Here is a 17,921-nt window from a genome sequence, read left to right on the forward strand (position 1 = left end):
GTCAAATGGGTTTCATCTAGTGAGGTCCTACTATGTACTCTAAACATTTAATATTTTTTGTAAACCTTATGAACAGCCTAAAAAAGTAGGTGGGTAATATTATTTCTGTTTTGTAAATAAAGTAAATAAGGGGTCTTTGTTTTACATTGGGTCTCAAGCTAGCAAATAGAAATAAATTCTCTATTTTCTATGTAACTAAGCTCTGAAGCTCATGTACATAAACTTAATAGAATTTTTTAAAAACTTAGTTGATACATCATGATTTAGTTACTTATGATTCAGGGGAAGATAATACTTGCACAGAGGAAAATATCTTGTAATGTTGAGTTCCTGACTTATGATGCCAACACATCTTGGAGCATTTATACCAGTAGAATAGAAAACCCCCCTTCCCCAATCTCCCCCATGAAATAGTTCAACTCAGTTCAGTTTGAGAAAGGAGTGGAATGTTTATTTCTTTTTAATAAATGAGATATGCTGACAATAATTAATCACCTTTTTAGCCTTGGGTTGAATTTAATTTAACTTATGTTTTTCATTAAATCTTTTTTTTAACCCACAGTCTCCACTTCCTTACATTGCATTTATTTATTTATTTATTTAGTTCCTCATGAACTTTTTAGAAAAAAACTACCATGTATTTTGTATTTTGTTCCTCATGAACTTTTTAGGAAAAAACACCACCTATTTAGTATTTAGTATCACTCCCAAGTAAGATTAACCAACAATTAAGAGATAAGAATGAAATGCCAAGTTATGATATTGTAGTTACCATGGATTTAAATTTGTATTTAGGGTTGAAGACAGTCTTGCCAGAAATTATCTTATTTTCATTTGTAATTTAGAAATTCCACCTGTGTAAGCCACATCAGTCATAATCTTAAGAAACTGTACCTTATGATAGAATACTTAGGATGGCAAGACCAAGTCTTGATTCTAGGATGAGAAAACAGTTCTTTACAAAGAATAGTTACTTAAGTGAAGGATAAATTGTTAGTCAATAATAATTTCAAAGAAATTTCCTGAGACTCACTGCCTTTTCTCTAATTCTAAGCTCATCAAACAACCCTCTAATATGTAATTTAGATTCCTGAGTAAATATAGTCACCAAAAAGCAGATGCCTTCTCTGGATGACAATAATAACTAAATTTTTTACATATCCACTATGTATGGGGCATTATGCAAATGCTGTTCATCTAATATCTTATTAAGTCATTCCAACAGCCCAACTTGACAACTCATCTTGTTCTCGCTCTATTCCCCAGGTGACTATTACACATCATCTCTTTTCTCTTTAGGTCACTAGTACTTTCCCCCAAACTCTCACTCTTAGCTTACGGCCTTCCTTCTTATTTCCTTGAGAACGTAAGAGCCATGAGGAGGGAGCTTCCATTCACTCCTCCAGGAACCTACTTGCCTCTGTGCTCCTGTACTTACCGCCTGTGCTCCTGAGAGCAGCCCTTCACTTGTGCACAGATACCATCATTTCCCTCTTGACACATTCCACCAGTGTAAAAATGCTGCACAATCTGTCTTAACCCAACATTTGGCCTCTTATGATCTGTATTTCCTTTTACAACCATACTAGGCACTTCTCCTCAGCCTCCTTAACAAGGTCATACAAGCTAATGAAGCGACATATCTGGGATTTGAACCTTCAAAGGCAGAGACTACTTACCCATTCTTATGTCCCTAGTACCTGACACTGTGCCCAGCATGTAACATGAACTGAGAAGCACTTAATTATTTTGTGTAAAAAATTGTTTTGTGAAAAAGAATGCAGAGCTAGAGGTCAGTCGGTGATGAGACAGTTGAGACAAGAAGACACTGGCCTTTTTAGTCAGCAAGAGGGAAACATGATCACTAATGGAATTTCTGAGGAGTGGGAACCAGTAAGAGATCCTGACAGGTAAACTTTGGTTAGCACCTGAAAGAGGGAAATTTGGTCTAATCTGGCAGTCACTGTCTTCAAAGCCTAGCAGCCTAGAGACAAATGGCCATTGCCTGGTTGGCAGTGAGGAGCCCATTGCCTCAGGACAAATTCCTGGGAAACAAACTCTAAGATGGAGGTGAGCATGTGGCTGGCAGTGCTGTCAGGAGCTGCTCCGAGGAGGGAGAGCCTCCAGAAAGAATAGGCAGAGGAGCTGAACAGCAGCGCAGCCTCAGTGAAAACCTCAGCGAACCCCACATGGAGCTGCAGAGCTGAAAAAGCCCTTCCGAGTTGTCAAACCTGAAGCAAGGAGATTTCACCTTCACAAATCCCACCCCTCTTCCCACTGATCAGTCAGTCATTGGAGGTGAACTGCAGGTGGGGAGGGCTGTGAGCCTGGCCGGGTGTTCTCTTCTGAGGGAATTTCTGAAGGACTCAGCTGACAGCACTGTCAGCCACGAATACCCCCAGAGCTGGGGACGAGTGCTGTGGTCCAAAAAGGGAGATCTGAGGGGCACATCACAGTAGCCACTACCCCTCTTCCCAGGGAAACCAAAGTATCAGGGTGGGAATGAAGATGAGTGCTCAGGAGTGGAGGAAGAAGGTGGCTTGACAACATGCTAGTAAGGCTCCTGTTAGGAAGTGGTTCACGTGAAGAGATTTCATGGGCAGGGTCAAGGAAGCAGACAAGATTGTGAGGGACCTGACACTACTGGTAGCGGAAGGCTGTTACCACCCTTGGGGTTGAAAGGCCTAGGGAGGAAAATAATGTCACTTGAGCCCAATGGGGATTGCAGCTGCAGTCACAGGAGACTCCAGAAGGTCCTCCATGGGACTGGACAAGTCCCTAACCTCTTTTATCACCACTCGCCACCTCCCCCTGGCGCCCCACATCGGCCAGCCTCAGGTGAAAGTCGGTTCATAACAAAACCTGGATGAGGCATTCCATGGGACTCAGCCTCTTGGCTCACCGCAGGATGAACAAAATGGAGAACATCCAGCAAAAGGCACAAGTTAAAAACCATCTGGGATTAGAACTTGGGGCAAAGAGTGAGATGCTGCCCTGCCTTCCAGCCCTTTCTACTGACCAAGACTGAGGCTGACCTAGAGCCTGGGATGGAACTGAGCTTTGGGTAGTTTGCTGAAGTGAGGCTTGGACCCAAAGTAGAGGGGCAAAGTTGAACAAAAGATGGGGATCCCCGATAGAAGGACTGGAGGAACCAAGGGGAAAGGAGGCTTGAAGGATAATGTAAAGCCCAAGAAAGCAAGAAATCCATCAAACTCCACAGCATTCAGAAACCATTTGATCTTGCTTCCACTCTCACCAAACTCTGCTGGGGTTTTTTTGTTGTTGTTCCTGCTGAGGTCTCCAATACTGGGTTCAGATGGAGGACCAGATCTTCCTCCAGTGGCATGTGGACAAGTGCCCTTGACGAGGGCAGCTTAAATGTGCCATGCAGCCTGAAAAACTGGTGCAATGTCCAGAGGGGAAAGGAGGGAGCAAGAAATCTCAAAGTGAGGGAGCTGAATTGGATGGGGATGATGCAGTCATAACCCACCACCTAAAAATCATCAACGACCGATAAGGAACCCACATGGAGTCCAAAGGATGGTGGCAAATATTTGTTCCTTTCCTCATCCAGTCAGCTTGAATCAGGTACCTGGGAATGCCTGCCTTCTCTCTTGATCTCCTCTCTGTTTTTAATCCCTGTTGCCTATCTCCACCCCATCCCTGTCTTGGCTTGCTCTTGGGAGTTCAGGCTCTGAGAGTATTTTTTCCTGAGAAAATCAGAAGGTGGAGGCTTGTAAACAGTCCTCCTCTTTGGGAGTAGACTGGGTCTTTTAGGTTTTTCACAAGAGGAGCACCTGCAAAACACACAGCCCTCTGGGTAAATGACCGCTCCCATAGCACTGCTTTGATGTGTCATTCATGCAAAATCCCCTTCCCACCAGGAGTGAGGCCAGGAAGGAAGGGGAGAGGGAGACTGAAAGCCCTGTCTTTCCATGTTGGAAATAGTAATAATAACTATTATTCTAGTGGCTCATACTGAGTGGGTGCTCTATGCCAGGTATATATTAGATGCTGTAGTGGTGGCTGCCCTCCTCCCCAAGGGTATGTCCGTGTCCTAATCCCTGGAACTTGTAACGGTGACTTTATTTGGAAAAAGGGTTTTTGTAGGTGCCATTAATTTAAGAATCTCAAGATGAGATCATCATTAATCCCCAAGTGAACCCTAAATCCAATGACAAGTATTATAAAAGACACAGAGTGACTTAAGTGAAGATCATGAAGAGAAAGAAGATTGGAGAAGGTTTGGAGAGATACAGCCACAAGCTAAAGATGTCTGGGAGCCGCCAGCAGCCAGGGGAGGCCAGGAGTGATGCTCCCTGGAAACTCTGGAGGGAGGGAGGCCCTGTGGACACCTCAATTTCAGTCTTTCAGCCTCCAGAACTGTGAACAAAATAAATTCCTATTGTTTTAAACCACTCCACTTGTGGTAATTATTTTGGTGGCCCTAGGAATCTAAACAAATGATTTGCATGCATCTTTTCTAATCCTTACTGTGATCAGGAAGGTGAAAGTACTACTTTCCCATTGTATAGACAAATAAATTGCAATTTGAACCTGAGCTTGCCTAAATCCCGAGTACCCGGGCTCTCCTTGATGGTACAATGTCATTGCTAATGTCCTTCCAGTTCCAAAAGTGCCCTTCCACATTTCTGGCTTGTGAGCAGGTCCTTGCTTGCCCCACTTGGACTCATCCATCAGCAACATTTAACTGATAGGCCATTGTGTTGGCCACACATTAGGCTGTGTATACAAAGTCGATTGTCATTAATTCCTCCTTCTTCACCCCACTTAGGGCCTGAAGCTTCAGGGGAGGAAAAGTCTAACATAGCCCCCTTGGGAAATAAATAGAAATATTATAGAACCCTAAGTAATAGTTTAAATTTTTCATAATAACGGTCAACTATGGAGTGATTTATGGATTACCAAACCCTTTCAGCACATGATTTCATTTGAGTCTTGGAAGAAGAGGCTACACAGGGATGTTACGTATGGACACTTTATTCATGGATGAGGACAATGGGGTTCTCAAGTCAAGCGGGCCCCTCGGTGCTTCTTGGTTACTGAGAGGCAGCTCCCCACAGCACTCTGTCCCTCCTTGAGGTCCATCATAGACTCATCTAATCAGCTATGTGATTTTAAGTGCTTAAGATTTATTTGGTTTTTCTATCTGGATTTTCTCCCTTGAAAATAAGGGAGGATTGCCAAGTGGAATTTTGAAGAGCTGGCTCCTATTTGAACGGGGTTGGGGTGTTGAATAAATGACTGATGTCAGCAGACAGCCCTGAGTCAGAAGAAAGCTGAACTAAGACCTGCTTTAGAATAAATATTTGCGATTCCTGGAGCAGTTCTTGCTTCTTAATGTATGGCTTTTGCAAAATGCTTATGGTTTGTAGCTTGATTGATGCTTATGTTTAAAGAAGGGTAAAAATGGCCACCAGTGCCTTGCGATTCCACCAACTTATTCAACTAAACATAAAATATGTGAGTTCATAGTTACGGGCACAATTGACTGTTGGAATGCAAGTTGACACATACACAAAATGGATATGTGAGAGAAATACATTTCATTTACTGAGAGTGTTTTGTTTGTGCCATGTTTTTTCCTGAAACTAAAGGGGATATCAGTCTAATTTTCTACAACTCTACAAACCTGAGTATAATCTGAGATAATGTGAACATGATGAGAAACCAAATATCTATCTTCCAAAAACTGGATCTGGTGAAATAATGCCATCAGTGACCTTATCCTAAAATGGATGATTTCTGAAGAAGCTGACACATTTAAAATCTATGCTTGTAGAGTGTTGCTTTGACACAAGGAAAAAAAAAAAAAGACAGAAGAAAAGATAGCTCTGACTCATGATGAGTCAATTTCATTTAAGGTAAATATATTTTAGCAGATTAAAGATATTCACAAGTTGATTTACACATTAGAAGGTTTGGCACATACACTTGAAACAATTTCTGATAACTATCCCTTCCCCCAACTATGGGTCTTGTTTTTACAAGGGAGGATACCAAAAAAACTGGGATTATCTTCTGAAGGGCAGGTCCCTTGCAATACAGGCTTCCCCTGCTAGGTGAGTGTTCTAGGCACACATCTGTATCACTGTACCAGCTGGCATTGTAAGAGGCTGCATTTGGCTCCAGTGAATTTTTTTTGAAGACTTTCAACATGTTTGTCCATTTCATGATGGGTGGTTTAAAAGTGCACCTGCCCACACCATACTGAGTATTCAGCAGTTTTTGACCAAAAATGGCATGACTCCTATGCCCCACCCTCCCAATTCACCTGATCTTGCCCTGAGTGATTTTTTTTCTTCCCTGGGTGAAAAAAGGTCCTCAAAGGGGAACATTTTGCTGATGTGGAAGAGGTGAAACAAAAACAGCAGTAGCACTAAAAGACATCAAAATCAATGAGTTCAAAAACTGTTTTGAGCAGTGGAAAACACATCTCAATAGGTGCATTGAGTCAAATGGAGAGTACTTTGAAGACTACCAAAGTTTAAACATGTAAGGATAAATACACAATTTCTTACAAATAAATTCTGTTTTTTGAGAGTCTGCCCCTCATACAATCATGTTGTGTGTATTACATAATAGGCATAACATAAAATGTATTGTCTTCATAATTTTTAATTGTACAATTCTGTGGTGTTAACTACATTCTCATTGACAATCTTGAGTTCTCTTGGTGTTTTGTTTCAGACTGACTTCCTTTCATGTCTCCCACTTTACTTTTCTTGGCTTGACTTCTGCCATCCCAACACATAGGCAAAAAATTCTGAAGCTTTGTACAAAAGAAAGAAAAGAATGACCCACATAGCACCTGTGGTAGGATATCCCATCAAAACCTTCAGTGGAGTGAGCTGTTGAGGCCTTACTGTTTTGTGTTCTATGGCTGTAGCAAGGGGTCCTCTCATCTGGGCTGAGGTGGAGGAGTGGGGAGGATGGAAGGTATTAACTTCCCAGGAAGAAGTGGGAGAGTTTTCTCTTTTGAATGTCAGATTTTCCTTAACCCTAGGGAGGCCAAACAGATCTTTTTATGCATTGGGACCCTTCTATGTCCCAACTCTAACTGGTGCCCTCTGGTTCTATGGTGACAGGAGATGTGAGAAACAAGCTCTTTTGTGTTGGAGGACTCTGATCCAGACAGGTAGGAAGTGTTCTGAGGATCAGATGTTTGAGTTCCCACTTGATACCAGCCTGAGAGTTGGCACAGGACCCAAGACATTTGGGGCTAGTGGACGTTTGTGGCTAGAAAGAGTGGTCAGCCCAGAAGGTCCATCCTTCTCAATCCTACAGCTCGAGAAAAAAGTCAAGTTATCATGACTTCACCACTGATGGAAATTGGTCTTAGAGAAGGAGTTTCAAGCTCTTGGGGAAATGTAGGGATTCTGACATTGTCTATATAGACTGGATAGGGCTGAAAACAAATAGAGTCCTAGGCATATACTGACATGAAAACTCAACACACAGCTCCAGTCTTCTGAGTTGCCTGAGAACATTGACCAACTCTACAATTGAATTCATCTGCCTCATCCTATTTCTTGGCAAGTTTATCACAGTCCAGCTTATCTATGCCCTGAGAAGACCAATGGGTGTGGCTATGGCCTGAGGTCCAATTTAGGGGTCAGAAAGGTGGCCTTGGGGTCCAGAGTAGAGTCCCACATGGTTTGCTGGTTGCTGAGTCCCACATCTGTCACTTTCAGAGCAGTTGTGGGTGTGGAGTATAATGGACCTTCCAGCAACACGGTGAGCATCTTTAGCAGGCCAGATGGACTTTGTGTTAGAATGTAGGTTAACCATGTGGGCTCTAATGCCAGGTTACTTGGGGTCAAATTCCCACTCTGAAACTTGATAGCTGTTTAACTGTGGTCAGGTTTCTTTGCCTCTCCAAGTGTCATCTAGAAAATGGAGATATAAAAAAAAAAATAATAATGATACCTACTTCTTGGAGATGTTGGGAGAGATAAGCAGAATAATGAGTCTGCCGCAAGGTGCTTAACTCTGTTACAATTTTAATTCACCTAGCAAAAGCCTTGGAGTGTCCGGTGGTGTAGGAAACAACATACTACATGGACAGAACTGTAACCCAAGAAGGGCTGATCAGCCACCCTCCCCCAGCGTGGAGGAGCTTGGGGGGGAAGTACAATGACCAGGTTCTGGTTTTCTTTTCAATCTTAGAAGAAAGGGTATAATTTTAATAAGATAAAAAGAGGTTTGCCAGCTCCTGACAAAATCGTAGACACTGCTCTGTGCCTGCACAGTCTCTGGGTCATCTGAAGGAACTGGATGGACTCTACGGTGAAGGGATCACACTGGAGCACTGCACCAAGTCCTGGCTTTCCCCTGGGGACAGAGGGACATGGGGCCAGGAAGCTTGCATAATTGCTAATGTTCAGATTGGGTGGTGGTGCGAAGTATGTTTAGAAAGACTTTTCTGAGCTCTTCTGAGCTCTGTCCTGCCAGAGTGGTGGGTCTCATTTCTTAAATTACCTGGTAACAATTTACAGTTTTGACTTGGAGAAAAATGAGTATGTCTCTAGCTTCATTTTTGAAAGAAAAGTAAATGCTCAATGTTTAAGTAAGTGTTGCTATATATATTCTCTTAAATACATTTTTACACTAGCCCCTTCCTTTCCCTTTTACTTCCCAAGTAAAGGACATCAGTATCCAACTCCTGTACTTATTTTTGTTCCAAGAAACAGTTCAGAATCTTGGATTCCTTCCTACACCCCTTTTGCCAGCCCATAATGGTTTTCTGCTTCTTTTGAGTGTTCTCCTCTATTCAGAGCCCTGCTGTCCAATGTTTAATGCTGATGCAGGACACACACATACATATTTCACATAAAATTAGCCATCAGTGAGTGACTGGCTATATTCTGCCACCATCTTGGAAAGAGCAGCTTTCATTGTTCCCCCCACCCCCACTCCCAACACCAACTGTTGAGAAAGTGGTACTAGAAGTCTGAGACCAGTAAACCATAAGAGTTGTTAGGTTACTAAGACAGAGTGTGACATTTCCATGGAGACCTGTGAGATAAGGAGATCCAAAGCAGGTGACATTTAGCAGGTGCACAGATTAGTAACTACCATTCTTACCTGCATGAATTATGTCAGATACTAAGTATCCAATAAATATCATTTTATTTACTCCTCACAACAGCCCAGTGAGTCAGGTATTATTGTTATCATTATTATCTCCATTTTTTGATAAGGGTCAGAGAGATTAGGTAACTTTTTTTGAGGTCCCATAGATAATGGTGGAACTGAGATTTTTGAACCCATGTCTGTCTTACGCCAAAGCCTGTGCTCTTAACCACTATGCTGCATTTCAGGTGTGGGACCCTCTATGGGGTTATAGAGAACTCAGGATTTTCTTGTCAAGCAGCTTGCAGTTTAGAACAAACTGGAATTTATGCAATCATATCTCAATCCTATACCTTAATGTAGCTTCAGTATTTCTTTACCAAACAGAATATATGTAGCATCTTCTTTTGTCATGTTAGAGTCACATTGGTGGATTTACTTTCTAATGTGTGGTTTGGTCTCACTTTTGCCAAAGATGTTTATGTGGGGACTTAACTCTCTGCTCTGTAAGTACAAAGGACAAACTCAGTGCAATAGCACCAGGTGAAGAGGAGGCCTCGGGCAGGGTGGGCTGGGCACAAGGGAGTGATTTGGCTTGTGAGATATTGCAGATAAATCCCAATATTTTTATTGAATGGAAAGTAGTTTTTTCCAGGTGTAGTAAAGTCATGGGCCCAGAGTGTGATGGAAGGATGGGCCCCCAATTATTGCTGATTTATTCCAATCAGGGAATTATTCCCCACTTCCATAGCTGTACTATGGAAGATAATAGGACAGACCCTGGAATACAAATTAAGAACACAAAGATTTGTCTCTTTGGCTATTTATTGGGGGAAAGACAGACCCACATGCAAAACTGATTCTCATACTGAGGTCCAACTGCAGAAATGGAAGACTGTAGAACGTTCTGTGTGAGCACAGAAGTCAAAGGGACTAACACTGCTTATGAGACTTACAGGAGATTCTCCACATCTGGAGGAGGATTTGCTAAGCAGAGAAGAGAAAGAAAGGTCATTTCAAGTCAGGGTAACAGTATGGGTTGGAGGTGTGAACGTGTATGTCATTATTGCAGAAAAGTGAGAAATCTATGAGAGAAGGTTAAGATGTAGTACATCAAGAGGTAAGAAGTTCCGGGCCCCATAAATAGGGTTTATGACGAAGATATGCAGCAAATCTATTCCTGTTTTTTAATGATAGAAGTGGGAGAGAAAGCATTGCAGTATAATGTTCATGACCATTCTTTTTAGAGAAATGTTCACACTTTGAAATATTCAAGAGCAAAATAACTCCTTTGGGTCACAGTCAATTTTGGGCCAGAGAGTTCCCATTAAAGTAGAACTCTAGAGGTAGTCCTTTTACAATGAGAGAGGACAAGATTGGTGATAACCTATGTTGCTTAAGAAGTATCTCTAGCAGATTAGGGTGGGAATTTTGAATATTCTCTTGATTTTACAAGGGAAGAAATTTAAAAAGAAAAACACTTCAAGATTAAACAAGACAAAGAGTAAATCTACAAAAGTTTTTGTTTCTTTACTGTTATCATCCAAGTAACTTCCGTAGATAAATCTGTACTGGGCAAAGAATCCACTGGAGAATTATTTGTAGCTATTTACAAGGCTACTTTATTTCATAATTGGAAGCTAGACCTTAATAATGAACTTCAAATGTCTAGAAGAACTTAATGCATCATTTCATAATTCATAGGTAACACCCAATTAATGTTGACACTTAGGCATATTAGAAATGTTAGAAACTACAGTGAAAAATAATTAGTTTGGAAATGCAGTTTGCGGTAATGCTAAGGTAGTTGAAAACTCTTGGGTGAAAGAAACAGTGGTGGTCCTGGAACCCCAGCACACCTGCTCACAAAGTTTGAGCAATTTGGAGCTTTAATTTCAGGTTTGTTTCTCTGAGCCTCTCCCAGAGGATGAGTTCTGTTCAGCTCTGGGTCCTGAGAGAAAGAAGTTTCTGAAACAAGAGAAGACTGTTGCAATTCATCTCTTCTCCTTCAGGGTTTGAGATCATTATTCCTGTCTGTCTTCTTAAAGACATTTATTTTATAATAATAGTATTTCATACTTTTTATTTTATTGTTTACAATAACCCCATGAGGTATCGCAGAAACTTAATATTGATTGAGGATGAGAGAAGACAATGCAGACATTGTCACTTTCAGATACCAGATAAGTTCAGCTGTAACCAGAAATGAGATGAGAACTCTTATTCCTTGTTACCATTGTATTGTAAGGGATACACCTGTTATGAAATCCCCCTCACAAGCCTGGCATCTCTCTGTTTCGGCAGTGCTGATCTCTGTGACCCTCAGAGGCAACAGACAGAGATGTCAAGGTGAGAAAGGCGGCTGCCAGCACTGGGGCAGAGCCCCACAGATTGGTTGTGCCTTGGAAAGGGTCACATAATCCATTCCAGAAACTGACCAGGCCAGGGAGAGTCACTCCTGCTCACTGAGCTCATGGTGACTGTCACGGAGGCCAGATTTCCAACTTGTTAGTCCATGATGAGATCCATAACTGCCATGTGGCACAAATGTGTCAACTGTCCAAAGTGAAGATGCCCTTTCCCCCTCATAATTTAACATCCCTGACACAGGAGTTCCTTTTACAACCACCATCAGCCTGATAGGAGCTCTGACATAGTTGCTGTAGCCTGCAAATAGAGAAATTTGGTCATGTGTTATGACATGTCTAGAAAGCTGCAACCATTTATGCTTAAGTCAACAAACCAGGGAGACCACTGGGGGTAAGGAATCCGAATCATGATTCTTGTCTGAAAACATCAGTTAACAACAATCTGGTAAGACCAAGAAAATACTGGTATCAAAATCCTCAGAATTGGTATCATAGTGTTTATTTATTTTTAAAAATATTTATTTATTTTTTAGAGAGAGGGGAAGGGAGAGAGAAATAGAGGAAGAGAAACATCAATGTGTGGTTGCCTCTCGTGCGCCCCCTACTGGGGACCTGGCCCACAATGTAGGCATGTGTCCTGACTGGGAATTGAACCACGACCCTTTGGTTCACAGGCCAGCACTCAGTCCACTGAGCCACACCAGCCAGGGCTCACCTAGATTTTTCTGTTTGTACCATTTTGAGACATTTGCCTTATCTCCCTCTCCTGTGTTTTTTGGGGGTGTTTTTGTTTGTTTGTTTACTTGTTTGCTGGATCATTTTGAAAATGATGTGCAAATAGCATGACATTTCACTCCTAAACGTTTCAGCATGTATCTTTTTTTGTTTGTTACATTAGTGAATTTAATGTGATGGTCTGGTTTCTAACCCAGAAACAAGTTAAAAGAGAGTTCCATCAGGGAACATGATTGCCGTGAGGAGGGACCCTTGATAATTCTACAACAAAGGACAAACCAGAAAATCTATTTCTTAGAAAAAACATACAAATGCAACAATCTGGAGAACAAAGACTAATTACTTGCTAACAAAATTAATTTCCAAATTTAAAGAAAACACTAACATATATTTAAGATTTACAAAAGTGGTTGCCTAAAGATGAAAACTATCAACTCTCCAGGACACTGGGCTCCCAGAGTGTTGAGATTACAAGAGTTTATAGTGTTTTGTTTTTTAATTAAAACATTTTTTGATTCACTACAGATTTCACATATGATTTTAAGTAATGACATTTATTATGTTGGTATGTCTAACATTTAGGAAACGTTTAGGAGTGAAATTATAATACTAACATCTTGGTTAGTATTATAATTTTCATTAATTTTAGTTGATGGTATTCTCCTCCAGGGGAAAAATATTATACTTTATACTCAGGTAGAGAAAATGTACTTTATTAAATATTTTAAGTTTCAATTACAGTTGCATTCAATATTATTTTATATTAATTTCAGGTATACAATATAGTGGTGAGACAATTATATAATTTATGAAGCAATTCCCCCCATAATTCAAGTACCTATTGAGTTCCATACATAGCTATTACAATATTACTAACTATATTCTCTATCAGTATATATCTTTTAAGAACAAAGACATTCTTGTAGATGACTACATACCATTTATCGCACTGAAGAAATTAACATTGAGTAAAATCAAGATGGTGGAGGAGGGAATGGAAGTCACACTGACCTCCTTCCAGGACCAATCTGGAATTACAACTAAATTGTGGAGAAATCACACGGAACAAACAGTTGAACAACAGCGAGAGAGTAGCCTTATAACCTCAGATAGACAGAAGAATCAGCATTAGCACAATCTAACTGCCACTTACCCTGGGCGCTGGCAAAGTGAGGACAGAGTGGTCTATAGATGCCTGAGGAGAGACTGGAGAAGGAGAGACTTTGGGGAGAGAATTGAGTGAGTAGCCGGCGGGATCCCGGTGCTGACTCATCCCCCATACAGCCATCTGGCTCAGGCACAACAGTCCCCTGAGTGGCAGCAGTGAGAGAGGACACAATAACTGCATCAACAGAAGAGACCCTGCTCAGCCCTATGGTGCCTAAGCCAGACTGCTGAGTGTAGTGTGACTACATCAACAAACAGTAGATTCCTGGATGTCTCACACAGACTATCTGAATGGCTCCTGGTGTCAGACAGGATCAACATCTGACATCATCAGAGGCAGATCCAGAAAAAAATAACAGCAGTTTCCTACCATAGAAATTCACACCACAAAGTCAGGAAATCAAGACAGATCAATTTAAGAAGCAGAAGAAAAAGAGAAGAGTCTCACAAATAATGGAAAGACAAAGAAATATGCCCCAGAGTTGAAGGGAAAGGAGGAATCCCCAGAAAGAGAACTAAATGAAATAGAGTCAGGTGAACGATCAGATATTGAGTTCCAAACAACAGTTCTAAGGAAGCTCAATTAACTCAGTGAGCTCAGAGAGAATGACAAAAAACTACAGGGAAACTATGCAGAGGAACTTACTGCAAACTATATCAGAATGAAAAAGGACATAGAAACTATCAATAAGACACAAAAGGTAATGAAGAATACAATTTCTGAATTGAAGAACAAGTAGAAGGAATTAAAAGCAGGCTAGATAAAGCAGAGGATCAAATCATCGAGCTGGAAGACAAGGTAGAAAAAAGCTCCCAGAAAGAGCAAGAAAATGAAAAAAGGCTCAAAAAGAAAAAAGAAAAAAAGAAGGGGCATTGAGGGAAATGCGGGTCAACCAGAAACATAATAATATCTATATAATAGGAATACCAGAAAGAGAAGAAGGGATAGAGAACCTGTTTGAAAAAGTAATGATGGAAAACTTCCCTGATGGGAGGAGAGAAAAAGTCACACAAGCCCAGGCAGCACAGAGGGTCCCATTCAAGAGGAACCCAATGAGGTCCACTTCAAGACACATCATCATTAAAATGGCAAATATCAAAAACAAACAGAATCCTAAAGGCAGGAAGGGAGAAACAGGTAGTAACATATAAGGGAGCCTCGATATGGCTAGCAGCTGACTTCTCAACAGAAACACTACAAGACAGAAGGGAATGGCAAGAAGTATTCCAAGTCATGAAAAGCAAAGGCCTGCAACCAAGACTGCTCCACCCAGCAAGGCTCTCAATGAAAATGGAAGGAGAAATAAGGAGTTTCCCAGACAAGAAAAGGCTAAAAGAATACGCTTCCACCAAACCAGCATTGCAAAATATGCTAAAGGCACTGCTTTAAGAAGATGAAGAAAAATAGCCTATGGATACCCAGTTCCTTTCACAGTCACCAATACTTGATATTACCAATATTTTTAATACTTATTAATCTGATTGTGAGAATGATGTATTATCTTAATTGTTACTTTATTATTTGTTGAAACTAAACCTGTTTTTGTATATGTCTTGCTTATTTCTATTATTTTTAAAAAGCTTTAAATGACTTTTTGCTGTTCTTTATCCATTTTTTGATTAAATGTTTGTAAAATTTTTTCCCTGAAAAAAAAAACTATTAACTCTTTTTTTAGAAGTGTGGCAATTACATTCCTATTCTGTTGCTTGTCCTTTAACTTTTTTTATATATATGTTACTCTATGGTCTTAAATGTTTAATATAGTCATATTGTCAATATTTTATTTTATAGCTTCTGGGTTTGAATATTTTACTTCAGGGTAAGAAAAATATTAGTTTGTATTTTCCCCTAAAACCTCTTAGATTTTACATATCGATTTTTAACTCATATGAATATTTGTTGTATAATGTGTGAAATAAGGCTCTATGTTTGTTTTATTTCAAGTAATAGTGACCCATGCACTTTATTTGTTGGATAAGTCTTATTTTCCCCATTGTTTTGAAATATCAGTTTAATTATATATTCCATTATTAGACAGATATATACATTTGTTTCTAGAATGTTCATTTTATTTCATTGATCTACTTGATTATTTCTGTGCTGGTGTCATGTTGTTTTAATTGCTGAGACTTTATAATGGATCTAAATTTTTTAATATTTTATAATGGATTTTGACATTTAAAAAATAAATAAATAAAATCAGTCTGCATTTAAAAAAAAGAAAGAAAGAAGGAACTCCTACCTTTTGAGACAACATGGATGGAACTGGAGAATATTAAGCTAAGTGAAATAAGCCAGTTGGTGAAAGACAAATACCATATGATCTCACCTATAAGTGGAATCTATTCAACAGAATAAACTAATGAACAAAATAAACCACAGGCATGGAAACATGGAGCAGACTGAAAGTGACCAAAGGGGATGGGAAAAGAGGCCAATGGTGGAAAGAAGGGGAAGGGACAAAGAACATGTATGAATGACCCATGGACATGGACAACAGAGTGGGAATTGACTGTGGGTGTGGGGGTCGGGGTGGGATCGGTGGAGGAGGGTAAATGGGGGAAAAACTGAGACAACTGTAATAGAATAAATATGATTTTAAAAACATAATAAAAAGAAGTACAAATTGGCAATCACAAAATACAACATAGTCCGGGATGTAGAGTACATCATATGAAATATAATCAATAATAATGCAACAACTATGTACGGTGACAGGTGAGTCTTTGAAATATCAGGTGGGAACACTTTGTAAAGGATATGACTATCTAACCATTATGCTGTACACCTGAAACTAATACAAAATAATATTGAATCTAAACTGTAATTGAAAAATAAATTTTAAAAAATCAAAAAAATGAGACATCAATATTGATATCCTAATATTATCTGATATACAACCCATATTCAAATTTCTAGTGTAAATAGGTATATATATCAGTTTTATTTTCTTTTAAGAAATGATATATCATAAAGAGCATTGAAGGTTGAGGATGACATTGTATAGGAAAAAACACAAACATCGAAAACTCTGAGCCTGAAAAGGGATTCAGCACACGCAGACACCAAATATGAAAACATTTTAGGTATTACTTTAGCCATTTATTTCCCTTAGTTTTTCTTTTAATGTATGCACAGACTTGATGCATGATAAAATCTCTATATATAAGTAAATTAAAAATCATGTAAATGATTAAGAGGTGAAGTGGTAAGAAAGCTTTGTGTTATAGTATAATTGACATACTTGTTTTTTCTTTGCAGGACATAAAATAATGGTGTACTTTACATATGGTAAGATACTTTCAGTTGGAGGTTCAGAGCCCAGAAGAAAGCATGCTGCTTCATGAACTCAGTTGAGCATCCTGAGTGTGACTGTTTACACATTTGAGCCCCAGTGGTCAGGTCAGGTCTCCTCCCTCTCTGGGACCAATGGGCTGAGGCAGCCAGCTGCCTCTCACTCTCCTCCCCTGCTTCAGGACTCCAGGTGGGTCTCCCAGCCCCTGTCTGTTGTCACTTTCTTTCTTCAGATTGGTTGCAATACAATATAGTTCTGCTTTCACTCTGACTGGACCAGGTGTTCCTAACTTGCCTCTGTTTGAGCTATGATCTTGGCACTTCCTTCCACTGGCTAATCACAGCCATCTCGTGTTTATTCTTCCCTGTTCCACTCTTCCCAGGCACTTGTGTTTCTGCTTTCTGGGCTCACCCTTACTGTAACCTTCCAAGTACTGGCCAGAAGCTCATCTCAGCCCAGTTGCCCTGGCTTCCACTCTAAAACAGTTAAAGGGTAAATGAACAAATGAAACAGAAGTATTTGAGAATCTTGAAGGAGATTTGAGAGGTTGCTGGCCAGTGGGCCAGACATCCATTCTTGTCTAATAGGTGTACGCTGGAGTTGGGGTCGTGTACAAACGCAACCACCTCGGCTGTGTCATCAGCAGAGGCTCTGGGTGTCGGGGGGAGGAGCAGGTGCTGGGCTGGGGCAGACAGTTAAACCTGCCACTCCAAGCATTGCCAGGAGTTTGTTAACTTTGCATATTTTCTTTTAATATTTTCCCTATCTGATAGAATATGTGGGACTTTTAATAAGGTATATGTATGTGTGTACATATATCTAAAATTAGTTATTAGTGAACTTTCTTCTGGATGGAGACTTCCATTGGTCAGCTTTTACGGAATCTTTTCTCTGACTGCTTGGTGATCTTGCAAACCTTCTTTTCCTCTTATCCCTGCAACAGTGCTGCCTCCTATTCTGCATAGATTAGTATATAATATGTATTTTCTTCTACCTTAGGACAACCCTGAATACCATCTCCTAATTAATCTTCCCAAAGTGTCATTGCTATTATAGTCCTTTTCTCCTGGGAATCTACTATGGTTCCCCATTGGTTTTGGACCCTGAAAAAATAAGTTCACTTCTTGAAATCCTGCTGTTTATTGTAAAAGGGTACAATAATACCAGCCATTAGGGCTGTGTCATGGCTACAGGTGATGTCCACTAATGCCTGGAGCAGGGCCTGGCGAAGTGTGGAAGCACAACAAAGGCTCATTCG

The sequence above is a fragment of the Pteronotus mesoamericanus genome, unplaced genomic scaffold (genome assembly GCF_021234165.1).
Source record: "Pteronotus mesoamericanus isolate MK-2021 breed Mesoamerican mustached bat unplaced genomic scaffold, CSHL_Meso_final scaffold_54, whole genome shotgun sequence".
NCBI lineage: Eukaryota > Metazoa > Chordata > Mammalia > Chiroptera > Mormoopidae > Pteronotus > Pteronotus mesoamericanus.